Here is a 27,464-nt window from a genome sequence, read left to right on the forward strand (position 1 = left end):
GGTGAGTTCTCGCCTGCATCCTGGTCTGTAATTAAAATAGAAAATGCTGTAAGTACCTAGCAGGTCAGGAGCTATACCCGCCGTAGTTGCAGGAAGGGAAGTTATGTCTGGAGATGTCAGAAATTATGTGTGCCAAAGACAGATCAGAGTAGGAGTAGCATGCAGAACTAAGGTGACACAGTACAGCAAATTCTTGCCACCATTCTGTTGCATTGGGCTCCTTGCTCTATTTATAATTGTATTTATTACTGGATATATGGTTTATTTTGTGTGAGATTAGACAGAGACTACCTTTATTTCAAAGTTCCAAGTAAATTTATTATCAAAGTACATACACGTCAGCATATACAACCCTGAGATTTATTTTCTTGCGAGCATACTCAGTAAATCCAAGAAACAAAATAAAATGAATGAAAGATGGCACCCAACAGGATAGACAAACAGCCAATGTGCAACAAACTATGCAAGTGCAAAAGAAATAACAGTAGTAAATAAATAAGCAATAAATATCGAGAACATGAGATGAGTCCTTCAAAGTGAGTCCATAGGTTGTGGGAACAGTTCGGTGATAGGGTGAGTGAAGTTATTCTCTCTGGTTCATGAGCCTGATGGTTGAGGGGTAACAACTGTTACTGAACCTGGTGGTGAGAGTCCTGAGGCTCCTGCATAACTTTCCTGATGGCAGTAGCGAGAAGAGAGCTTCTCCCTATAGATGCTGCCTGGCCTGCTGTGTTCCACCAGCATTTTGTGTGTGTTGCTTGACCTGGATGGTGAGGGTCCCTGATGATGGATGCTGCTTTCCTGCAACAAGGCTTCAAGTTGACATGCTCAATGGTTGGGAGGCTTTACCCATGATGAACTGGGCCGTATCCACTAGTTTTTGTAGGATTTTCCATCCAAGGGTATTGGTGTTTCTATACTCGGCCATGATACAACCAGTCAATATACTCTCCACCACACATCTATGGAAGTTTATCAAAGCTTTAGACGTCATGCTGAATCTTCATATACCTCCAAGGAAGTAAAGGCGCTGTTGTGCTTTCTTCAGAATGGTACTTACAAGCTGGACCAAGAAATACCCTCTGAATGTTAATGCTGAGGAATTTCAAGTTGCTGACCCTCTCCACTTCTGATCCTCAATGAGGACTGGCTCATGGACCTCTGGTTTCCTTCTCCTGAAGTCAATAATCAGCTCCATGGTCTCACTGACATTTAGTGAGAGGTGTCATTGTGGCACCACTTGGAAAGATTTTTAATCTCCCCTCTATATGGAGGAGATGTTGTCAATCCAAACTGACTGGGGTTTGCAAGAGAGGAAATCGAGGAGTGCGCAAGGAGATATTGAAGCCAAAGTCTTGGGGCTTATTGATTAGTTTTGGACTGAAGAAGGGTGTTGGCCCTTCGATAGATGCTGCCTGACCTGCTGAGTTTCTCCAGCACTTTGTGTGTAACTTTAACTCTTTTGCCACTCAAAGGTGACCTTTCACTGACCAGTTAACCTACCAACCAGTATATCTTTAGGATGTGGGAGCAAACACATGTTTACAACTCAAGTAAACTCACAGAGAGCACGTATGACGTTCACACTGATGTACCAGAGGCCAGGAAAGAACTCAAGTGGTTGAAGCAGTGAGACTGCGACACTGTGCAAATTTGCAAATAATGGGATCCTTCTAAATCTATATAGGTTGCTATGCTCCCTACAACACCTCACAGAGTAATACATCATGGACACAGGCTTTTCAGTCCAACTCATCTCTGCTAACCAACTTAGCCACCTCAGCTAGTTCCATTTACTTGCATTTGTCCCATATTCACCTAAATGTATTTTAAATATTGCTATTGTACCTGCCTTAACTACTTTGTCTGTCAGCTTGTTCTATATACACCCCCTCCCCCGAGTGAAGCCATTGTCAGGTCCCTTTTAAATCTTTCTCTTTCACCCTAACTGTATTCAAGTATAGATTTTGGTTCCATTTGCCTGGGGAAAACTCTGCATGCATTCACCATATCTATTCCCCTTATGACCTTTCATGCCGCTATAAGGTCACACTCACTCTCCTATCCTCCAAAGAATGGAGTCCTCGCCTACCCAAACTCCCCTGGAACTCAGGCCCTCAAGTCCTGGCAACATTCTTGTAAACCTCCTTTGTACTCTTTACATCTTAACCTGATGTCATAACAAAATCATTGGGTATAAAGCACTTTAGGATATGCTGAAGTTGTGCTGTATAAAAATGTTAATCTGTATCAGTGAGCTTCAACTGCATTAAATTGTGAACTGGAAGCCAAGTGGGATGTTGACTGTGTGTTTGTTTCTTTCTATCTCAATAAGTAGCAAACACCATCAGGCACCTCCCAGTCTCCACCCAGCTAACAGGAGTCACCTGCCACTTGTTCACAACACATCACCTGCAGCCTATTTAATCCAGCTCTCATCTACAATCTTTGTTCGCCCATTGAACCAACTAAACTCAATCAGTTCTCTTAACCTTCAGTTACCTTGTTGTAACTGAATTGAATTGAGAGTATCTGTTCTCTCTCATTTTGTGGCCCCTTGTGGTTTGTTATTTTGCCATTTATTAGTAAAAAAATTTTCACTGCTGAAATTGTCTCTGCTGCTCTGTTTTTGGGTCAAGCCTCCTTCACACTTACTGACAAATACAACTCTAACAGGCCAATACAAAGAAACAGAGCATGTAAGCTCAATCATGGATTATATGAAGGACACAAGCAAAATGAAAAAGTGAAACCTGCATTCAAAATGAGAAGAAACACATCAAGACTGGTTTAGAAACCAGAGCCCACACATTTCCAAGAAGTCTGCATCAGAGGGCTTGGTATTTCTCACATTAATACACAGTCTGTAAAAGTCATTAACTTGGAACTCCCATCAAGTTAAGGTCAATGGCTTACTGAATGGACCAAACTGTTTTGGATGCAAAAGATGCTTTCCTAGTCATTTAATTGAAAGATTGCAAGCTAAAATTAGTATTAGTTCTTTTAGAACTTTTTAAAATAATATGTTTTAAGTATTTTTGGTTAATAATTTTTAAAAATATATATATATTTTACAATTTTCATATCTTTGGAGGTAAAGTGTAAACAATTGCTCTTGATATCAAGGTAACCAGGAGCCCTGATAAATGTGAAGTTGAAGGATATCAAGGAGAAAACATTCCAATGGTTAGACTCAGACCTCCAGAAGGTGAAACAATTGCAGTTATTGGAAGTTAATCAACCCTGGCTGTAACTTCAGGAGTTCCTTGGAGAGCTCAACTAGATTTAGACCTGGATATGACCACCTTCATCTGTTTCATTAATGATCTTCCTTCCATGAGACCATAAGACATAGGAGCAAAATTGGACCATTTGGCCCTTTGAGTTTGCTCCACTGTTCTATCATGGCTGATTTGTCATCCATCTCAATCACATTCTCCTGCCTTCTCCCTGTAACCTTTGATGCCTTTACAAATAAAGAAGCTATCAACCTCTGCTTTAAAGATACCCAATAATTTTGCCTCCACAGCTGTCTGTAGCAAAAAATTCCACAGATTCACCACCCTCCTCATCTCTATTCTTAAGGGACGTCCTTCTATTCTGAGGCTGTGTCCTCTGGTCAAAGACTCCCCCTCAATCGGAAATATCCTCTCCACATTCTATCAAGGCCTTTCAATACTCACTAGGTTTCAATGAGCTCCCCTCTCATTCTGCTGAAAACTGCTCACAATATTCCAAGTGCTCTCTGACCAGTGTCTTATAAAGCCTCAGCATTATATCCTTGCTCTAAATTCTAGTCCCCTTGAAGTGAATGCTAACATTGTATTTACCTTCCTTACCATGGAGTCTACCTGCAAGTTAACCTTTAAGGCTCCCAAGTCCCTTTGCATCTCTGATTTCTGAATTTTTTTTCCGTTTAGAAAATGGTCTATGCCTTTATTCCTTCTACCCAAATGCATGACTGTATACTTCCCTACACTGTATTCCATCTGCCACCTCTTTGTCAATTATCTTCATCTGTCTATGTCCTTCTGCACATTCCCTGCTTCCTCAACACTATCTGCCCCTCCACCTATTATTGCATCATATGCAAACTTGGTCACAAAGCCATCAATTCTGTCATGCTAATCATTGACATACGTAACATAAAAAGCACCAATCCATGTGACACACCACTCATCGCCAGCAGTCAACCAGAATAGGCCTGCTTATTCCCACTCTTTGCTTCCTGCCAATCAGCTAATTTTCTACCCATGCTGGTATTTTCCCTGTAATACCAAGGTTTCTTATTTGTTTAGATCTTAAAACGAGAAAGTGAATGTCACTGGTGATTACATAATGTTTAATTCCATTGACAACTCCTTTGAAAATGAAACGGTCCATGCCAACATACGAGGGGTCATTGATAAGTCCGTGGCCTAAGGTAGAAGGAGATGAGTTCTTCAGCTCTCGTTACATGCACATGCAGTTCAACTCTTTGAGTGAAAATGCAGAAAGTTTGACGTTAATAACTCATCTCCTTCTACCTTAGGCCACGAACTTATCAAACACCCCATGCTGTGGACCACTTTCTGGAGGTCCAAGACACCGACTTCTACAAAGAAGGGATCCGTATGCTCCATGACCACTGGACTAAGTGTGTAAATGTAGGAAAAAATAAATGTGCTAGGTTCTCTAAAATTGACTCCTTCTACCTTAGGCCACAAACTTATCAATCACCCCTCATATCGCAAGCCTTGGGTAACATTTGGGGTAACACAACAAATATTGAAAGAGGAAGAACCACATTCCAGGCACCCCATCTGATCTCCAGAGGAGCAAGCTACGGTTATTGGGGTGTCATGGTAGCATAGCAGTTTGCGTGATGCTATTACAGCTTGGGGTCAATTCTAGTCCGTCTCTAAGGAGTTTGTACTTTCTCCCCGTGACCGCATGTGTTTCCTCTGGGTGCTCTGGTTTTCTCCCACAGTCCAAAGACATACCGGTTTGGAGGTTACTAATCATAGGTTTTTCTCCTATGATTAAGCTAAGGTTAAATAGGTGGGTTGCTGGGTGGTACAGCTGTTTGGGCCAGATTGGCCTGTTCTGCACTGTATCTAAAAATAAATAAATAAAAATAGTCATGGGGGACTTTAGTGAAAAGTTGGCAAAGTATGACGAAGTGTTGTAACACACGCAAAATGCTGGAGGAACTCAGCAGATCAGGTAGCACCTATAGAAGAATAAACGGTCAATGTTTTGGGCCAAGACCCTTCATCAGGAGGATCTCAGCCTGAAACGTTGACTGTTTACTCATTTCCACAGATGCTGCCTGGCTTGCTGAGTTCCTCAAGCATTTTGTGTGTGTATGTGTGTGTGTGTCTGTTGCTTGGATTTCCAGTATCTGCAGATTTTCTCTTGAAGAGTTGTAAAGTGGTTTGGGATGGTTTCTTGGCACACCATATTTTGAAGCCAACCTGAGAACTGTACCTGGTTTTGTACAGTAAGACAAAGCCCTGGACAGCAGCAATCACAACACAATTGAATTTTAATTTCAGTTTGAAAGAGATAAGAAGGGATCAAAGAGTATTATTTCAACTTAAATTGAGCAATATTGAGGCCATGCAAGCAAACTAAATTAACCTGTTAACAGAGTCTGAGAATCATAGAGCACAAGTTGAGGGATTGGTTAGCTGTGATATCAAAGGAGATTTTTTGCATTACAGAGAACAGGAGAGGATCCATTATCTGTCATTAACTAAAAATGTTAAAAGTAGTATCAAATTTACAGGGGAAAAGAAAGCATAGCATTGTGCAAAGATGTGTTGCGGATCAAAAGTTTGGACCCAATAAAAACAACAACAGATAACAGATAATGATTTATAAGGAAGGTAAAATTGAAAGAGAAGATAAGCATGCCCAGAAACATAAGAACATAATATGATTTTCTGCAAGTATTCAGCAAAGAAAATGAACAAGGGGAGCATTAGCCCTGGAACATCTGGACCGCATTGACTGTGGCTTATGTACTATCACCTCCTTGAAACTAATCATAAGCTCCAAGTCCTAGGCCTCAATGCCTCTTTATGCAACTGGATCTTCGATTTCCTCACTTGCAGACCCAGCCAGTTTGGAATGGTAACATCTCCTCCACGATCTCCATCAGCACAGGTGCACCGCAAGGCTGTGTGTTTAGCCCCCTGCTCTACTCACTTTAAACTTTTGACTGTTCTGGCTAAGCACAGCCCCAATGCCATATTTAAATTTGCTGATGACGCCAGTGTTGTAGGCCGAATCAAAGGCGGTGATGAATCAGCATATAGGAGGGAGATTGGTGCCACAGCAACAACTTCTTATTCAATGTCAGCAAGACCAAGGAGCTGATTATTGACTTCAGGGGAATGAAATTGAAGGTCCATGAGCCAGTCCTCATTGGGGGATCAGAGGGGGAGAGGGCCAGCAGCTTTAAATTCCTTGGTGTTATCATTTCAGAGGATTTGTTCAATTATGAAGAAAGCATGAAAAAACACCTCTACTTTCTTAGAAGCTTGTGAAGATTCATCATGTCATCTAAAAATTTGACAAACTTCCATCAGGTCAGTGGGACTAGGCAGAAAAATGGTTCGGCACAGCCAAGAAGGGCCAAAAGGCCTGTTTCTGTGCTGTAACATTCTGTGGTTCTATCAATACATGGTGGAGAGCATGTTGACTGACTGCATCACCACCTGCACAGAAACACCAATGCCTTGAAAGCAAAAGCCTACAAAAAGTAGTGGACATAGCCCAGTCCATCACCAGTAAAGCCCCTCACTCTCCCACCACTGAGCACATCTACATGGAGTGCTGACACAGGAAAACAACATCCATCATCAAGGATCCCCACAATTCAGGCCATGCTGTCTTCTCACTGCTGCCATCAGGAAGGAGATACAGGAGCCTCAAGACCCACAGCACCAGGTTCAGGAACAGTTATTACACCTGAAGCATCAGGCTCTTGAACCAAAGGGGTTAACTTCACTCACCCCAACACTGAACTGTTCCTACAATCTATGGACTCACTTTTAAAGACTCTTTAGCTCATGTTCTCGATATTTATTGCTTATTTATTTACTTATTATTTATTTTTATTTTGTTTCTTTTTGTATTTGCATAGTTTGTTATCTTTTGCACACTGCTTGTCTGCCCTGTTGAGTGCAGTCTTTAATGTATTCTATTATATTTCTTGCATTTACTGTGAAGGGCAGTATATGATGGCATATATGTACTTTATTAATAAATTTACTTTGAACTTGTAGAGCAAGAGCATGAGGAATTAAAAGTGGAAAACAAAGGAATGGCAGATTAATTAACCATGTCATTTGGATCAGTTTTCATAATAAAGGATACAAGTAGCATCCTAGCAAGGATAGGAAATCAAGAGGCCAAGAAAGACTTTGGAAAACTTCAATCTTCAGGCAATGTTACTGAGCAAAGGGTTAAAGCTGTAAGGCTGACAAACCTCTGGGACTGCTTCTTAAAAATGTGACTCCTGACTTAATTTCATGGAATGCCCACGATCAGCGATATGCTCCATATGTTGAAATATTACAAATCTAAACACTTTATTCTCAATCTGAAAGCAGAAACTGTAAGCCCAGGACAGGTTAAGTTCCTTAACATCTGTTATAGAGAACTTGATAGAAGCTATCACTACATTTGTAAAAGGAGGTACTTAGAAAAATTACCAGGCAATGTCACCATGGTAAAAAATAATATAATTCAGATGTTGAAAACCTGGAATAAAATGCTGGACTCTCAGCAAATCAGGTTTATTACTATTGTCTTATATGATGTGAAATTTGTTATTTTGTGGAAGCAGTGTTGTGCAAAGCCATAAGATGGCTATAAATTTAGGTCATATAGAATAGTGACAGTAAATCTAATTCTGAAATTGCAAAATAAAAAAACCCCTATATTTTAAGAAAGAAAAGAATAACAAAATAGTTTTCATGGATCATTCTGAAATTTGATAGCAAAGAGGAAGAAACTGTTCCTAAAATGTTGAGTGTGTGTCTTCAGTCTCCTGTGCCTCCTCCTTAATGGTAGCAATGGAAAGAGTGTGTCTCTTAGATGGTGAGGTTTCTTAGTGTTGGAGCCACCTTCATGACACCCCACCTCTTGAAGACCTCTTCAATGATGGAGCTGCCTAAGTTTATAACCTTTTGCTGCCTTTTAAATCCTGTGCGTTGAAGCCTCAATGCTACTCAGTGGTGCATCCAGTCAGAATGCTCTCCTTCATACATCTGTAGAAATTTGGTGACATACTAATTCTGCTCAAACTCTTAAAGCAGTTGCATTATTAGCATGCCTTCCTCATGATTGGGTCCAGAATAGATACCTCAAAATGCTGACTCCTTGGAACTCTTTCTACCATTGACTCTTCAATGTGGTCTGGTGCAAGGTTGTTATTACGACACCACTTTACCAGCTGATTACCCATTCCTGTATGACTTCTTGTTGTCATCTGATATTTTACCATCAACAGTGGTGCTTTCTGCACATTTATTGTCAATTGGAAATAAACCAAAATTAACATTATTGGCCAAAGTGCATTCTTTTTTAAGTAACACCAAGCTGGTTTTGTGAAAAGGAAACTAATTTATTGGAGACTTAATAAATTACCCTCAGCAATATACACACTGAGGGTAAAGTGGAAATGATGGTTATAGATCAAAGTTGTGGTGTAAAAAGTGCAGGTAGAAGATTGGTTGGCAAACAAGAAATAGGATATACATAATTGGATCTTTGTCTGGTTAATGAGTCACCTAATGTAATGCTGAGGCTTTATAGTGCATTGGTTAGACCACTCTTGGCATATTATGAAAAGTTTTGCTGACCTTACAGAAGGTCCAGAGGAGGTTTACAAGAATGATCCCGAGGTTAATATATGAGGAGCGTTTGATGGCTCTGGGCCTGTACTTGCTGGAATTTAGAAGAATGAGGGGTTATCTCATTGAAACCTGTTGAATATTGACATGGACATGGAGAGGATGGTTCCTCTAGTGGTGGAGTCCAGGACCAGAGGGCACAGCCCCAGAATAGAAGGACGACCCTTTAGAACAGAGATGAGGAGGAATTTCTTTAGCCAGAGCATGGTGAATCTGTGTACCTCATTGCCACAGACAACTGTGGAGGCCAAGTCATTGGGTGTATTTAAAGTGGAGGCTGATATGTGGCTGATTTAAAGTGGAGATGTTTCAGAGAGAAGGCAGGAGAATGGGGTTGAGAGGGATAATAAATCAACCATGGTGGAATGGTGGAGCAGACTCCATTGGCCAAGTGTCCTAATTCTGTTCCTGTATCTTATGATCTTATAGTATTCCTTGCTGCCTTCAATACCACCAATTTTCTTATCTACGAGCTTCCTTATCATTACCTCCTGTATTCGCATTCAAGTTAATAATGCTTCTCGCAAACGTAATGGCCCCAGCACCGATCCTTGTGATACACCACTAGTTACAGATTTCCAGTCAGAAAACAACTCTCCACCAACACTCTATAACTCCCACTATTAAACTGATTTTGGGTCTAATTTCTCACACTGCCCAGATTGCATTTGCTCTCACCTTTGCCAATAACCATATAACCATATAACAATTACAGCACGGAAACAGGCCATCTCGGCCCTTCTAGTCCGTGCCGACGCTTACTCTCACCTAATCCCACTGACCCGCACTCAGCCCATAACCCTCCATTCCTTTCCTGTCCATATACCTATCCAATTTTACTTTAAATGACAATACCGAACCTGCCTCTACCACTTCTACTGGAAGCTCATTCCACACAGCTACCACTCTCTGAGTAAAGAAATTCCCCTTTCTGTTACCCTTAAACTTTTGCCCCCTAACTCTCAACTCGTGTCCTCTTGTTTGAATCTCCCCTACTCTCAATGGAAAAAGCCTATCCACGTCAACTCGATCTATCCCCCTCATTATTTTAAATACCTCTATCAAGTCCCCCCTCAACTTTCTACGCTCCAAAGAATAAAGACCTAACTTGTTCAGCCTTTCCCTGTAACTTAGGTGCTGAAACCTAGGTAACATTCTAGTAAATCTTCTCTGTACTCTCTCTACTTTGTTGATATCTTTCCTCTAATTCGGTGACCAGAACTGTACACAATACTCCAAATTCGGCCTTACCAATGCCTTGTACAATTTTAACATTACATCCCAACTCCTATACTCAATGCTCTGATTTATAAAGGCCAGCATACCAAAAGCTTTCTTCACCACCCTATCCACATGAGATTCCACCTTCAGGGAACTATGCACCATTATTCCTAGATCATTCTGTTCTACTGCATTCTTCAATGCCCTACCATTTACCATGTATGTCCTATTTTGATTAGTCCTACCAAAATGTAGCACCTCACACTTATCAGCATTAAACTCCATCTGCCATCGTTCAGCCCACTCTCCTAACTGGCCTAAATCTCTCTGCATCTCTCTCCAATAATCTGCACATCCTGAACAATCCATTCCTGCAGGTGGTACATGTTCTGAGCAACCACCTATGATCGAGTTTCTGTCTACCATTGTACAAGATTTCAAAGTTCAAAGTAAATTTATTATTGAAGTACATATATGGTACCATATGCTACCTTGAGAGTTGTTTTCTTGCACTTATTTACAGGAAAAGTAAAAATATACAATAGAACCTATGAAAAAAAGTACATAAACAAAGATTGACAAATAGCCAAGGTGTAAAAGAAGACAAACTGCAAAAAAAACTTCAAATATGAATTGTAGAGTTCTTGAAAGTGAGTCTATAGGTCACTGGATCAGTTCGGAGCTGTGGTCAGTTAATTTATCCATGCCAGTTCAGAAGGCTAATGGCTGAAGGGTAATAACTGTTTCCGAACCTAGTGATGTGGGACCTAAGTCTTCTGTACCTCCTGCTCAATGTTTGTGGTGAGAAGAGAGCATGGATTGCATGCTGGGGTCCTTGATGATGGACGCTGCTTGCTTGTGGTGGCGCTCTGTGTAAATGTACTCAGTGGTGAGGAGAGCTTTGCCTGTGGTGGGCAGAGCAGCAGTCACCATTAGGGATCAGCTGGCTCTTCACTGCAACCTCTTGTGACTCAGGTTTTCCCGTATAAGTTTATATAGAAGTCAGTGGTGAGCACAGGTGGTCACCAATAGATTTGTAGACAGCATTCAGCCAGCCTTTAAAGTGACCAATCCTTCTGTTTCTGGCTGCATGTTCCCTCCTTTCCCCCTTTCAGAGAACCTACAACAGTACAGCAGGGCCCTTTAGCCTATCATGTATGTGCCAAGCATGATGCAAAATCAAGCTAATCACAACTGCCTGCATATGATCCATATCTTTCAGTTTATTGCACATTCATGCATCTATTTAAAAGCCCCTTGACCTCCACTATCATAGCTACTTCCACTACCGCACTGGGTGGTGTGCTCCAGGCATCAATCATTCTCAAAGTATTTGCACAAAGCAGATATCCTCGTAACTTCATACGAAGATGCCTGCGAGGTTGACAGTGCACCAACCACGAAGCATCTAAATGAGTTATCTTTTCATGCATTTGAAATATCTCAGAAGTGACAGCTGACTGCTCCAAGAACATAGAATTTCAGTCGCGCATATACCAACAGCAACATTGAGAAGAACAGACCAGGCAATTGGGCAAGATCAATGTGGTCTACAAAATCCAATGTGGGGACCGCAACAAATATTACGTTGACCAATCTGGGACGAGCGTGGAGGTTGCTATGGTCAATAAGGATCAGTTGGGCTGAAGGGTGGGTTACACTCTGTATGTGTTGTAGTTTAACGGTAAACTCTTACCACTAAGCATTACATAATTTAAAAATACCGTAAGAAACGATAAGATTTGGATTGCAAACGCAAGAAAGTTGCAGATTCTAGATATCCAAAGCAAGACCCTGACCTGTTGAGTTCCTCCAGCATTTTTTGGGTGTTGCTTAAGATTTGGATTGGTTCAGTTTCAGATTACGAATAGTGAAATGGATAGAAAAGATTTCAGGAAGAGAATGCCCCAATTGATTCAACACGTAAGTTATTTATCAAGAAGACAGGAGGTATTTTTCCTGTTGAGACTAAGTATGATTTGACGATTACCCAGCAATGACTGAAAATCCTGTGTTTGATTACTGAAATGTGTTTTGTTTGAGTGACAGCTGCCTATTGCATTTTAGGGAAATAAGCCCTAAATAGGAAACACTACCACAATTTTAGTGATGATGATTGTTTTCTGTAGTTTATAGTAATTTAGTTGAAATATATTCAGTAAATTGCTGCAATCTGTTGGAAATATATTTCTACAGTGCCTATAAAAAGTATTCACCTCCCCCCCCCCCCTTGGAAGTTTTCATGTTGCATTGTTTAACAACATTGAATAACAGTAGATTTAATTTGCCTTTTTTGACACTGATCACCAGAAAAAGATTCTGCTGTGTCAAGTAAAGACAGATCTCTACAAAGTGATCTAAATTAATGACAAATATAAAGCACAAAATTATTAATTGCATTAGTATTCACACCCCCTCCCCTTTCATATGACACACAAAATCATCACTGGTGCAGCCAATAGATTTTAGAAGTCACACAATTAGTTAAATATCTCAGAAGTGACAGCTGACTGCTCCAAGAACATAGAATTTCAGTCGCGCATATACCAACAGCAACATTGAGAAGAACAGACCAGGCAATTGGGCAAGATCAATGTGGTCTACAAAATCCAATGTGGGGACCGCAACAAATATTACGTTGACCAATCTGAGACGAGCGTGGAGGTTGCTATGGTCAATAAGGATCAGTTGGGCTGAAGGGTGGGTTACACTCTGTATGTGTTGTAGTTTAACGGTAAACTCTTACCACTAAGCATTACATAATTTAAAAATACCGTAAGAAACGGTAAGATTTGGATTGCAAACGCAAGAAAGTTGCAGATTCTAGATATCCAAAGCAAGACCCTGACCTGCTGAGTTATCCAGCATTTTTTGGGTGTTGCTTAAGATTTGGATTGGTTCAGTTTCAGATTACGAATAGTGAAATGGATAGAAAAGATTTCAGGAAGAGAATGCCCCAATTGATTCAACACGTAAGTTATTTATCAAGAAGACAGGAGGTATTTTTCCTGTTGAGACTAAGTATGATTTGACGATTACCCAGCAATGACTGAAAATCCTGTGTTTGATTACTGAAATGTGTTTTGTTTGAGTGACAGCTGCCTATTGCATTTTAGGGAAATAAGCCCTAAATAGGAAACACTACCACAATTTTAGTGATGATGATTGTTTTCTGTAGTTTATAGTAATTTAGTTGAAATATATTCAGTAAATTGCTGCAATCTGTTGGAAATATATTTCTACAGTGCCTATAAAAAGTATTCACCTCCCCCCCCCCCCCCTTGGAAGTTTTCATGTTGCATTGTTTAACAACATTGAATAACAGTAGATTTAATTTGCCTTTTTTGACACTGATCACCAGAAAAAGATTCTGCTGTGTCAAGTAAAGACAGATCTCTACAAAGTGATCTAAATTAATGACAAATATAAAGCACAAAATTATTAATTGCATTAGTATTCACACCCCCTCCCCTTTCATATGACACACAAAATCATCACTGGTGCAGCCAATAGATTTTAGAAGTCACACAATTAGTTAAATATCTCAGAAGTGACAGCTGACTGCTCCAAGAACATAGAATTTCAGTCGCGCATATACCAACAGCAACATTGAGAAGAACAGACCAGGCAATTGGGCAAGATCAATGTGGTCTACAAAATCCAATGTGGGGACCGCAACAAATATTACGTTGACCAATCTGAGACGAGCGTGGAGGTTGCTATGGTCAATAAGGATCAGTTGGGCTGAAGGGTGGGTTACACTCTGTATGTGTTGTAGTTTAACGGTAAACTCTTACCACTAAGCATTACATAATTTAAAAATACCGTAAGAAACGGTAAGATTTGGATTGCAAACGCAAGAAAGTTGCAGATGCTAGATATCCAAAGCAAGACCCTGACCTGCTGAGTTATCCAGCATTTTTTGGGTGTTGCTTAAGATTTGGATTGGTTCAGTTTCAGATTACGAATAGTGAAATGGATAGAAAAGATTTCAGGAAGAGAATGCCCCAATTGATTCAACACGTAAGTTATTTATCAAGAAGACAGGAGGTATTTTTCCTGTTGAGACTAAGTATGATTTGACGATTACCCAGCAATGACTGAAAATCCTGTGTTTGATTACTGAAATGTGTTTTGTTTGAGTGACAGCTGCCTATTGCATTTTAGGGAAATAAGCCCTAAATAGGAAACACTACCACAATTTTAGTGATGATGATTGTTTTCTGTAGTTTATAGTAATTTAGTTGAAATATATTCAGTAAATTGCTGCAATCTGTTGGAAATATATTTCTACAGTGCCTATAAAAAGTATTCACCTCCCCCCCCCCTTTGGAAGTTTTCATGTTGCATTGTTTAACAACATTGAATAACAGTAGATTTAATTTGCCTTTTTTGACACTGATCAACAGAAAAAGATTCTTCTGTGTCAAGTAAAGACAGATCTCTACAAAGTGATCTAAATTAATGACAAATATAAAGCACAAAATAATTAATTGCATTAGTATTCACACCCCTTCCCCTTTCATCTGACACACAAAATCATCACTGGTGCAGCCAATAGGTTTTAGAAGTCACACAATTAGTTAAATTGAGATCTGTTTTTGGAGACCCATGTGCAGTCAATGTGTTTCAATTGATTGTAGTAAAAATACACCTGTGTCTGGAAGGTCCGACTGCTGGTGAGTCAGTATCCTGGCAAAAACTATACCATGAAGACAAAAGAACACTCCAAGCAATTCCGCAAAAAGGTTATTGAAGAGCGTAAGTCAGGAGATGGATACAAGAAAATTTCCAAGTCACTAAATATCCCTTGGAGTAAGTCAATCATCAAGAAATGTAAAAGATATGGCACAGCTGTAAATCTGCCTAGAGCAGGCCATCTTCAAAAACATAGGTGGTTTACTGGCAGCAGGAGAGAGGAACTAATGTAGTTGCTGATGCGTGTTGGTTCTAGTAACACTAAAAAGTTTAAGCCAGACTCCAGAGCTGTGCACACATGATTCAAACTGTCTTGGAAATCCTGTACTGAGGGGGTAGTTACGGTATTAAGAAACTGTAGTGGGAGCTACTGCTGCACTGAACAAAGCCAGCTGAGGGAGTATTGCTCTGCCGAAGAAGTGGCGCAGACTAGCTTTGGAATTGTCAGAGGTGCGATCACGAGGTTTGCTGTATCCAAGTACACAGTGTCAAGGGCATCCTGCGCTGATGAAGGATTAGTTATGAGGGGGTGTTACATAATTGGAGGAGCAGTGCAGAGAGAAATTTGCATTCTTAAAGGGGCAGTAGTGTCAGCAAGGCAATGCTGAGGGAGCACAACATATTTTATGCTGGAAGTCTTGAGCAACACATGCAGGGTGCTGGAGGAACTCAGTAGGTTTTTTAGGTTCCTTCTTCAGCTCTTTACCTTTTCCACCTATCCCCTCCTAGCTTCTCACATCACTCCACCCACCTTCCTCCTTACCGGTCTCACCTATCACCTGTCAGCTTGTACTCCTTCCCCTCCCCCTTCACCTTCTCATTCTGGTTTCTGCCCCCCCCCCCCCCCTCTTTCCAGTCCTGATGAAGGGTCTTGGTCTGAAAAGTTGACTACTTGTTTTCCTCCATAGATTGGAAAGTTGAGGATCAGAGGGCACAGCCTCAGAATAGAAGGACGTCCTTTTAGAACAGAGATGCGGAGGAATTTCTTTAGCCGGAAGGTGGTGTATCTGTGGAATTCATTGCCACAGATAGGTGTGGAGGCCAAGGCATTGGGTATATTTAACAAAAAGGTTGATAGATTCTTAGTAAGGGCATCAAAGGCTACGGACAGAAGGCAGGAGAATGTGGTTAAGAGGGATAATAAATTTGGAGAATGTGCGATGAGACAGTTTCACATTGTTTGAAGGAGAGTTTAGGAGAGGAAGCTTTTATGAGACAATCATTGCCAAAAGATTGGCTGAAACCTTTTCAACTGTAGTCTTAGACTGCAACAATAGTAATAGCAATCGAAGGAAATCTGGAAGGCTCCCAGGTAAAGCTGATGGGAGTAACACCTAATAAGCAACCCAGAACCTTGCAAACATGGAAAATATAGCTTTTCAGCATCTGAAGCTGTCACATACCCCTCCTCAGTAAAGCTGCTGATTTGCAGAACCTCAAGTTAACTTACGGCCCAACTGATCCATGCTGACCATTTGGGAGGGTGGAATAAGGGTTTTGTTTTGCTGTTGTTGTCTTGTTACTTTCCTTTTGCTGTCTTGTTTTGTTCTGGGCAACATTCTGGTGAATGTGGCCTCCTCTGTAATGTGACCATGTTCTTCCTGTAGTGTGAATGAGGATGTGGTAAACTATGTATACCTGTCTGGACACGCCCCTCTGCTGACTGCTTCTGTGGCTCCTCTCACAGACCCCTGTATAAAGGCGATTGGAGCACTGCTCCTCCCTCAGTCTCCAGGATGTTGTGTTCCCTTTTTGCTGTTAATAAAAGCCTATCGTTCACTACCAGTCTCCTAGAGTTATTGATGGTGCATCAGAGGACAATATGTATATGTATATTAAAATAATCTTATAATCCAGAAGATTTTGTGAGATGAAGTTGTATTGTACATGAAGCTATCTTCATATATGGGTTCAAATCTGCTACTTAGGCTGGGACTCTGTAATAGTCACTTCATTAACGACCAGAACTATCTTCTTCATTCGGCTTAGATGGTGATGGCATTCTTTCTGACTAATTGCTGCTGTCCCTGATTGTGTATCTTAATGTACTGTGTGAAAAAAAAGTCATTAAGTGTCACAAATCTGTGCAGTCCTGGTCACCTTCCTACAGGAAAAAGAGTGAAGAGAATTTACAAGGATGTATCTGGGACTTGAAGACCTGAGTTATAGGGAAAGGTTGAATAGGTTAAGAATTGATTCCCTGGTGCATAAGAAAATGAGGGGAGATTTGATAGTAATATACAAAATTATGAGGGGTATAGATGGGGTAAATGTAAGCAGGCTTTTTCCACTCAGGTTGTGCGAGGCTACAACCAGAGGTCATGGGTTAAGGATGAAAATTGAAATATTTAAGGGGAACATGAGGAGAAACCTCTTTGCTCGGTGTTGAGAGGGTAGAACGAGCTGCCAGTGAAAGTGGTGGATGCGGGTTTGATTGGAACATTTAAGAGAAGTTTGGATAAATACATGGATGGGAGGGGTATGGAGGGCTATGGTCCCGGTGCAGGTCGATGGGACCAGGCAGATTGATAGTTTAGTCAAAGGGCTTGTTTCTGTGCTGTCGTGCTCCATGACTATTTTCTAAACAACATTTGGGTGATATAACAACTCTAGAGGGCAGTGGTGAGACCACATCCAGACTTCTGTGTAAAGTTTGATTCCCATTGTATCCATTTGAGATGATTCTGAAAAGGGTCATTAGGTTTGTTCCTAATGAGGAAGGGTGGAACAAGCTGGATCCATACTTACTGGAATTTAGGCATAAAACATGTAAGTTTCAAAGGGGAATTGATGTGGTGGATGCTGAGAAGATATTATCCTTTAGTGAGGACTTTAGAACAAAGGAACATATATTCAGAAAAGATATTGTTGATGTAAGACAAAGACAAATTGAAAATTTCAATCTCAGAAGCTCGTGGATCTGTAGAATTCTCTACACCAGAGAGACTGAATTATTGAATATATTTAAAGCTGAGATAGAAATGTTGGTCTGCAAGGAGTCAAAGTTAACAGGAAGGAAGGAAAGAGAGACTGGGGCCAAGGTTAGATCAGCTCAGTTCTTAAAAAATGCTAGTGCAGAATTGAGAGATGATGTGATTTACATCTGCCCTTTTTGTTAAGTTTGCTGGCCGTGGCTGCTGCTTCCCACTGCCATATGAGCACACACATGGGACATCCCTCCTCTCCACTTCCTTTCAGAAATTCACTGAGTCCATTCTTTCCAGGGCTGTTCCATTCTTGAATATCTCCTGGGTCAGCTCCAGTACCAGAACAATTCCTCTTTTTGTTGTCATCACAATACATCTCTAAACTAGCTGTAACTGAAGTGAGCTAATTCCAACTGGTACAGACTAACTAACTCGTGCAAATAAGCTCCAATTAGTGCCAACCAGCTCTAATTTCTGCAGCCAAATTGCCAATGGTGTAGACTAGCTCTAACGTCTGTAGATTAACAAAAGAATGTAGATTAACTATCTGGTACAGATTACAGTCGGCCCTCCTTATCCGCGAGGAATTGGTTCCGGGACCCCTCGTGGATACCAAAATTTGCGGATGCTCAAGTCCCTTATTCAACCTGTCCCAACACAGTGGATCTTAGGACCCAGCAGCACCCCAGATCTTATTCAATCTGCCTCAGTGCAGTGGACATTAGGACCCGGCGGCAGAACTCTGAATCCACAGTGTTTCTGTTCACAAAAATAATCACGATCACGATTGAAAATGAAGTGGAAATAATAAAACAATTGGAAAGAGGTGAAATACCATCGATCATTGGAAAAGCGCTAGGCTACGTCGGTCAACGATCGGACCAATTTTAAAAGATAAAGTGAGAAAGGCCCTACCTCGATGAAAGCTACAATTATTACTAAGCAACGCAGTGGTTTAATTATTGGGTTTTGGGGTTTTGAGTTTTTGATCCTCCACATCAACCCGGCACGGATGGAGAGCGCGCTCGGAAGTGGTCTGTCACTGGATCGAACAACTTCCCGAGCCTGGCGCTGAAACATACGTTCTTAAGTGTTTTATATGCATAGAAAGGTAAAATATATACTATATACAAAGACAAACGTTTGACTAACTGACGCTAAATAATACTGGATATACCTGTTCCGACTTACTTAGTAAGAGAACTTCCGATTTTTTTCGATCCCGATCCACGATAACCCACGCACATCCTCCCGTATACTTTAAATCATCTCTAGATTACTTATAATACCTAATACAATGTAAATGCTATGTAAAATAGTTGTTATACTGTATTGTTTAGGGAATAATGACAAGAAAAAAATGTCTGCACATGCTCGAACAACAAGGGCTGGAAGAGCACTTCCTGGTTTTCGTGATTCATGGTTGGTTGAATTCGCAGATAAGGAGGGCCGACTGTAGTTCTAAATGATTGATGCAAGTTAATTCTACCAGTTAAGTGGTACAGGCTAGCCTCACTCGTGAGCCATCCAGGTGTAGACTAGCTTCAGCTGGTGTAGAATACCTCTAACTGGCTAGCTGCTCACAAAACAGGACAACCAGCTGGTGTAAAAGCAAACAAGCCGGACAAATAGTTCTACCTGATTGCAAAAGCCATGCTAATGTGAAGGTAGCACCACTTTACACATGCTACCTACACTGAACCACGAGTTAAGTCTGTGATTCCACTCCTGTCTCTGTTTTTCAAGTTCCCCCTCCCAATATTTCACATTCTAGGAAGATATTTGGCCTTCAAAATCTGTGATGACCTAGTCCTTTCCTCAATGGTACTTTTTTTTAAAAATTCCAATTAATTCCCATGCTTCTGTTTTCAAAACTGTGCACTATTTTTTTGCCTGCCACATTGCTTCTATATGTGTATATTAAACAAAGCTGCTCAATCCAAAATGTTCAGCTTTATCTCTCATTCCACAAATACAGTGCTGGAGGTAAATTCAGAACAAATCATTTTATGCTTCAGAAATTCAGCATCTGTTACTTATTTTCATTTACTATATATGCATGTCAACTTGTATTTGTGTCACAATTGTTCACTGTGTGCTGTATTACTGCGTGTGTACATAGGCATTTGTGTGTGTGTGTGTGCGTGCGTGTGTGTGTTATGCGTGTCTACACTCCATGTGTGTGCATGTAATGTGTTCTGCACCCAGAATCAGAATTATTATCACTGACATATGCAATGAAATTTGTTGTTTTGTGGCTGTAGTGCAGCACAATAATTTTTTAAAATTACTATAAGTTACAATAAGAATATGTTTTAAAAATGTAGTGCAAATAGTGAGTAGTGTTTATGGGTTCATGCTACTGGCCGTTGCGCCGTGGGTGTTCAAGGCAACAATGAAGATCCTCCATCTCTAGTGGTGTTCAGGGCTTCTTTCACTGTGTCAGTAGCTTCCTCTCGGTTTTCACTACTGTCTGCCATGCAAGTCCCAGGTGGAGACTCAGGAATACCGTCGCACTCAGATGTAGAAGGATTCTTCATCGCTGTCTCCGTAACAGTTTTGTTTGACCACTCAGGGTTGTTAGCCCTGAGCTGAACCCCTGAACCTGGAGGACCGGTGGACCACTCTTAGTCTGACCTTTATCCTTTGACCTGTTTGGCATGGGTGACCCTGCCAAGAGGCAAAGCATAAAGCCCTGACTCCAGCCAACACTGTTCTCTGGGTCATTGAGGCGCGCAAGCCTCCAAACCCTATGACAAGGTAGTGGTCCTCTTGGAGGAAAGGGTTCATGGGTTCATTCAGTAATCTGACAGTGGAGGGGAATGTATGTATATGTGATATGTGTCTGCACTCTGTGTTTGCGTGTGTGTGTGTCTTTCTATCTACATGTCTGTTTGTGTGCATGCATTTGTAAAGCAACTGGATCTACCATAATGAGCTATTTGCTTTGATATTTCCTACACTTTTAAAAATAATACAATTATTTCACTAACTCACTTAATAAGCACATGCAGCCTAGAGCACCAAGCCTACATAATTGCCCAGACTACTCGTTACAAACTAATATTTTCATGCTAGATGAATTTAAGCTGATAATTAGTAAATATAATGCTGTAAAACTCTGTTTATGTGTTTATATTAAACAGTTATTTTAAGCTAGAAGCAGGGTTTTATTTTAAATGTTTAGGCCTGTGAACTTTGACTAATGAGGTAAATCTGTTTGCTTTGCTTCACCCCATTGTGTCAAGTTATATTAAATAAAACTAAAAATTAAAGAAAATTATCACAGGCAAACGTATCAGGCTTCTTTCCAGCAAGGGTGGAAGTGAGGCTGAGTGCGATATTCATTGGGGTTGTTGATATTTAATGCTTACACTTTAACATTCTGGCATTTTAAACTGTGGACCTTTTCTCCCTTCGGATGAACAAGTGCTGTGTTATTGAGGCCTTTCCAAAGGAATAAAGGCAGCCTTGTTGTTTGACGGGGTGGAGGAGTAGGGTCACATTGCCTTAGGCAGGGCTAGTTTGAAAGACAACCCTCAGTCTGAGAGCTCCCATCCTTGCCAGTTCCCCCTTCTCTCCCCTCCCTGCACTCTCTCACTTGCACTGTCTGTCTGCATGTGTCCTGATTTGTGAGAAGGCTACGGGCAGTTGAGTCGGGCTAAAAAGGGACTGCAGAGAAGGTTAGCCATGGCTCGGGTGTTTGCATGAGCTTTTGGGGAATTAATTCAGGACAGGAACACTCAGGGACGTCCTGATACTGCCGGATTAATTCATAAAGGAGCTTCTGAGTGGAGTGAAAGGTACATTTTTTTCACCATCCGAACTATTACTTTGTATAATTGACAGACAAAATGCTTTCCTTCACAGAGCATTGTTAATCATTATGATGCTGAATTGAATTATAACATTAGAGCATCATCTCGGATCATGGGGGAGACCATTTGATCGATTAAGATTGTGCCAATGCCAATATCAGGAATTAGATTTACTAACGATGTCTGTTCGAGCCCCATTTTCTTTATTCCATATTATTTTCTATTTTTAAAGCTCAACTGTTTATTCTGTGTCTGGTGAAACATTCTGTGGTCTCACTATGTGCTGGGCTGGACGACGATATGTGTTGAGAGTAGGTCTGTTAGTAAGGGGTGCGTGAGGTAATTTAGGTTAGATGTATTCGTGTGGGATATATCGAGGGATCCCGTGTGGGAGTGTGCTGGTGAGTGTAAGGTTGTGTAGGATGTGTGCGTACCCAGTTGGAGGAGTGAGTGAGGTGAATGAGTGATGTTGTATTTGTGCACTTTGCAGAATTCAAGGGCAGATTGCATTCCTTCAAGCATAGTTGATCACTATTCTACTGAACCGAAGTATAACATTATAGCATAATTGCAGATCAGATCATGGGAGGAGGCCATTTGACCATGAGTGACCAGGCTTACATGAGTGAGTATGGGTCTTAGTGTGGGTATATCTGTCATGGTGGCAGTGTATGCTCAAGTGTTGAAGTCCAATTGGTGGGGGATGTTAGTTGTGTCTGATAATGTAGTAACAAGAGTGTGAGGGTAAACGTTATGTTGATGCATTGGAATGATGGCATGTGAATGTATCTAGTGGTATTGTCTGTGATTATGCGTTGAAGGTGTGAGCGTGTATGTTGGTGTGCTGGTGACATTGTACGGTGAGTGTAAGAGTGTGGATGTGCTTGTGTGCTGGATGGTGCTGAATGTCTGTGCTGGAGCGCTGATGGGTGTCGAGGGTTTGCGTGTTGGAAAGACTAAGGTAAGAGTGTGCTTGGCCACACATTTCTGCTCACTGTTCTGTAGGAATGATGAGACTGCACTGGAGAGGATGCAGAGGAGATTCATCAGGCTGTTGCCTGGGATGGAGCATTTCAGTAATGTGGGGAGACTGGATAGGCCTTGGTGAAGACCAGACTGAAGGGGACCTGGTAGAGGCATATAAAGCCATGTTGGCATAGATAACATTGAAAGTGGTAAAGTGTTCCTCACAGCAGAAGTGAGGGTTTGGGTATGAGGTAAGGGATAAGGGATCCAAGGAAGAACATTTTCACTCAGATGCTTGGACTGCCTGAGTGGGTGTTGCAGGCCAGTACTCTCACATCGAAGGCTATGGACCAATTGTTGGTTCATGGGATCAGCATTGATGGATACTTAATGGCTGGCATGGACCTGGTGTGCCAAAGGTTCTAAGTCAGTGCTGTATGATTCCGTAACTTTAATCCTTCTATTGCCCCCATTTATTTAGAGATACAGTGTGGAACAGGCCTTCCGGCCCAACAAGCTGTGCCACCTGGCAACCCACCTATTTAACATTAGCCCACTTGACAATTTATGATGACCAATTAACCAATTAAGGAAACCAGAGCATCCGGAGGAAACCCACGCAGTTCATGGGGAGAATGTATAAACTCCTTACAGACGGCTCTGAAATTGAACTCCAAACTCTGGCGCCCTGAGCTATAATAGCATCGTACTTACTGCTACACCACCATGGCACCATTTTTGTCAGTATACCAGATCTCTCAGTATCTGCTACACAAACTCATCTCTTCTAACCTCATGACTTATTCCTCCTTCTGTTTGCCCTTCCTTTCATCCCCCATCATGTCATAAGGGACATAAGAGACTGGACTCAAATGCAGGACACAGACACTGAAGTACTAGGAACAGGACGGGACAAAACTAAAGGACGGGACAGGTCGCAGACTAGGCTAGGGAAGCAGGGCCAGGATGAGGGACTGGGAACAAGGAGCCTGGAGTGGACTCTGAGCCCGAGACTGGACAAGGACCCAAAGCATAGGTCTTGACTCGGGCTCGGACCCCAAACCAGGCGAAGATGTGACGAGGCCTGGGTTCTCGGGTCTTGAGTCTCGAGGCCCGAGGCTTGGGTTCTTGGAGCTCGAGGCCTGAGGCTTGGGTTCTTGGAGACCACTCCTGGGCAGCACGCAAGACTCTACCCAATGGAGGCAAGGGACAGGAAGGGACAGAACCAACCACAGGGTAACAGCAAACAGCCTGGCTTACCCGACGGAGGCAAGGGACAGAACCTACTGCAGAACAGCCAAATCCATAACTCAATGAATGTACTAGCCTTCCACCAGTGGATAGCTCCAAGGGAAGCCTGACAAGACAACTTCCCCAACCACACACAATCTCAGGTCCACTTATATTCCCAGCCTCCAAGATGAGCATCAGGTGCTTATGTTTAAGTCCAATCGAAACAAGGGACAGTCGGAGGACCCAGAGTCCGGAGTCTGCGGACCAGACCGTGAACCGGAATGCGGCCTTCGGACCGGACCATGACACATCATTCCAATCCAGGCTGCTTCAAACTTGGCTAAGTTTGGAATTGGCAACCCATCCTCACCTCAGCCAAGTCACAAACAGGCCCTTCAGCCCACCTGGTCCATGCCGGCCACAGCATCCTCACTGCTAGTCCCAGTTACCCAGCCTCAAGGCCCGCACCACCAGGTTCAAGAACAGTTACCACCCCTTAACCATCAGGCTCTCGAACAAAAGTGGTTAACTACACTCACTTGGCTCATTATTAAGATGTTTCCCACAACCAATGATCTCACTTTAAGGACTCTTTATCTTGTTATCTATTGCTATTTATTTATATTTGCATTTGCAGTTTGCTGTCTTCTGCATTCTGGTTGATCTTACATTGATCCTGTTACAGTTACTATTCTTTAGATTTGCTGAGTATGCCCACATGAAAATGAATATCAGGGTTGTATATAGTGACATATATATACTTTGTAATAAAATTTACTTTGAACTTTGATAGCCTCATATCTCAGAAGGCAAACAGGAACACCAGAAGACACTGGAGAGTGGATAAGATGCTGTAGGTGACACATAGGTGTCCTTGTAACCAGTACAATAGCAAACCTATCAGGTTGCAGTTTGGCTGTTGTATTTTAAGTACTTTGATAACTATTGGGAATGGTTAGAGTCCTGCTGTTCATGCTGGACCTTCACCAGTAACCCTTTCCATCCTAACTTAAACAGCACATTCAACACCTGTAGCTTAAGGGCACAGGGGACCAGTCTCTGTCAGCAGTAACTGGGCATGGTTCCCAAACAAATGTAAACACAAGTTTTACAATGTCATTGTGTGATTCATTGCTCGTGCTGTTGCAAAAGCTTTTGCAGGCTCACAAGTGCCAGCATCATGGATAGCTGCCAAATTGACATGCACTGTTTGTAGTGGTCCTTTCCCATGGGTATCTTCATCTGTTCACTTGGCCACGATCTTCAGCATTTATCTTTTCATGTACCAGGCCATGTACAATTAGCAAGGTCTGCCCAGAGTACACCCGGAATGTGACACTGGTGTTTACCAAAGGAGTTCAAAGCTCAAAATAAATTTATTATCAAAGTACATATATATTGTCATGTACTACCCTGAGATTCATTTTCTTGCAACTTGCGTGGTCCATGAATAAGTGATCTTCATCCATGTCAATCGCCACTTTTCACCAAAAAGGTGGCATGGTCGGGTAGCGATAAGTGTAACGCTACCACAGCTCCAGTGACATGATTCAGTTCCGTCGCTGTCTGTAAGGAGTTTGCACGTTTTCCCCATGATCATGTGGGTTTCCTCCAGGTGCTCTGGTTTCCTTCCACGTTCCAAAGGCATTAGTATGTTAATTAGTCACATGGGTGTAAATGGGCAATGTGGGCTCATTGGGCTTGTTACCGTGCTCTATCTCCAAATAAATAATTTATTTTCTTCTTCTCTCAACCATCGATTGGGATTAAGGATGCCTCCACTATGGTTTCATGGGTTCTGCACTGATTGATTAGGTCAAAGAGGGAACCACTGATTCTTCCACAAATGGAGTAAGCAAAGGCCAACAGGTGGGTATGACACATGATCTCACGGTCTTAAGTACCATTCCAAATGCTCCACTTTGAGTGGTGATTGGCCAGAGGTTCCCAAGTGAGAGTGGAGATGTTGAACTTCATCAAGGAAGTTTTGAGCACTTACATTAATTTTTTTTCCTCTGATCTTCTGGCAGGCTCTTCCCATGATGAGGAATGGAATAGTATGTCTACTTTGGGAGTCTGATGTTGAGCGTGAAAACAATGTAGCCTGCCCAGTTGAGCTGACTGAATGATGTAACAAGGACCTTAGAGTTGGCTTGTGAGAAGATACTGATGTTAGTGCACTTATCCTTAAAGTGAATTTGAGGGATTTTCCAGAGATGGCATTGATGGTAACTGGGCAGAAGCTTTTTCTTGGAACATGAGCCACATGTGTAGCAGTTCAGGAACCATTCATGATAATCTTGACCATTGTATTAGAAATCAATAATCTGTGGGATGCTCTGTGTTCCTGCAATACTCCAGTCAACTGAGCACCACTGTACTACTGCTTTCCACCATGGTCTCACAAGTCTTCTCAGCTCTTCTTACACCATAATTTCACACTCTATTCAATCTATGATAACATAATGCTGTGGGTAAAGAAAAGAAAATCACTATTACTGTCTTTTGCCTGCTTGAACTTCACCTTGAGAAAATGCTTTCTGTTCTTAAGAAATTTCCATGGTCGTCCTGGAATTCCATTGAACATTAAGGACTCCTTATAAATTCATCTGAATTCTCCCATCTGCTATTCCATCTCTAAGCAAACCCACATTAAAAAACCTGGAAATTGTACCATTTTGCCAGTGTCTTTAACCTTGTCACAATTTCACCAGCTATTTCTTCTTGTCTCTGGTTTTGTTCTTCCTCGTAGGCGGTCCCTCAGGATTAGAACAACTTACTTCCTCTCTTGTGTATGGGCTCTGATATGACTATTGAGACCACCAAAGGGAACCACAGAGGTCCACAGCTGGGCCACTGCTAGATATTGCTGCACTAAATTTGTGGCGTTGCTGAAATAAAAATTCTCTTCTAGGTTTTCATCATGACACCCAATCAGTAGTTTAAGGATATCAGAGAGATCACCAGCTTTCATACATATTCGGTCCTACTTGGGATGCATATTGCTATTACAGCACCAATGATATGGGGTCAACTCCACCACTGTTTGTAAAGAGTTTGTATGTTCTCCCTGTGACTGGGTGGGTTTCCTCTGGGTGCTCTGGTTTCCTCCCACAGTTCAGTACCGTATGGTCAGGGTTAGTGAATTGTAGGTATGATGGCGCTGGAAGTATGGAGACACTTGCAGGCTGCCCAACACAACCCTCACTGACTTGCTTTGACGCAAATGACACATTTCACTGTCTTTTCTGATATTTTGATGTACATGTGACAATTAAAGTTAATCTTTAATCATTTCCACCACTGGGAAAAATCTCTTCACATACACAAGTCTCTGTTTTGTGTCCTCTCCCAAAGATATAATTTCCCCTCTGGAATGTTTCCTTTTGTTCTATGAGAAGTGCAAATGGTTGTGGGTGCTTCTCTCACTTGAGCTTAGTGATGTACTATATCTAATAGCTCCACTGCCATACTTAGGTAGTTCCATACTCTATTTTGTTCACACCTAAACTTTGCTGGCCTCCCAGTTAGCAAGACCCCAAAATCAGCACCAAGTTTCTCTTGTGTCGCTGCTCGCAGAGGCAAATAGCAGAAATAGAAACATTCAATAGAATCTCATTTTCTGAATGTTCAAAATCATTCCATCAGACACAGATTCTTACAGGTCCCTTCCCTTTCACTTATTTATTCTACCA

General features: G+C 41.6%; 1 protein-coding gene across 19 annotated transcripts in view; it reads left to right on the forward strand.

Moving 5' to 3' along the window:
* phldb1b (pleckstrin homology-like domain, family B, member 1b) overlaps positions 1 to 27,464 on the forward strand; it is a 395,372-nt gene that overhangs the window by 17,426 nt on the left and 350,482 nt on the right. The window contains exon 1 of one of the 19 annotated variants that reach the window (XM_073029939.1): positions 21,325 to 21,555. The exons of the other annotated variants lie outside the window; for them this stretch is intronic. The gene's annotated coding sequence lies outside the window, so the exon portion shown is untranslated. Of the gene's footprint in view, positions 1 to 21,324; positions 21,556 to 27,464 lie in introns of those variants that run through there. 19 annotated transcript variants of the gene reach the window in all.

This window comes from Hemitrygon akajei, chromosome 26 (genome assembly GCF_048418815.1).
Source record: "Hemitrygon akajei chromosome 26, sHemAka1.3, whole genome shotgun sequence".
Taxonomy (NCBI): Eukaryota; Metazoa; Chordata; class Chondrichthyes; order Myliobatiformes; family Dasyatidae; genus Hemitrygon; species Hemitrygon akajei.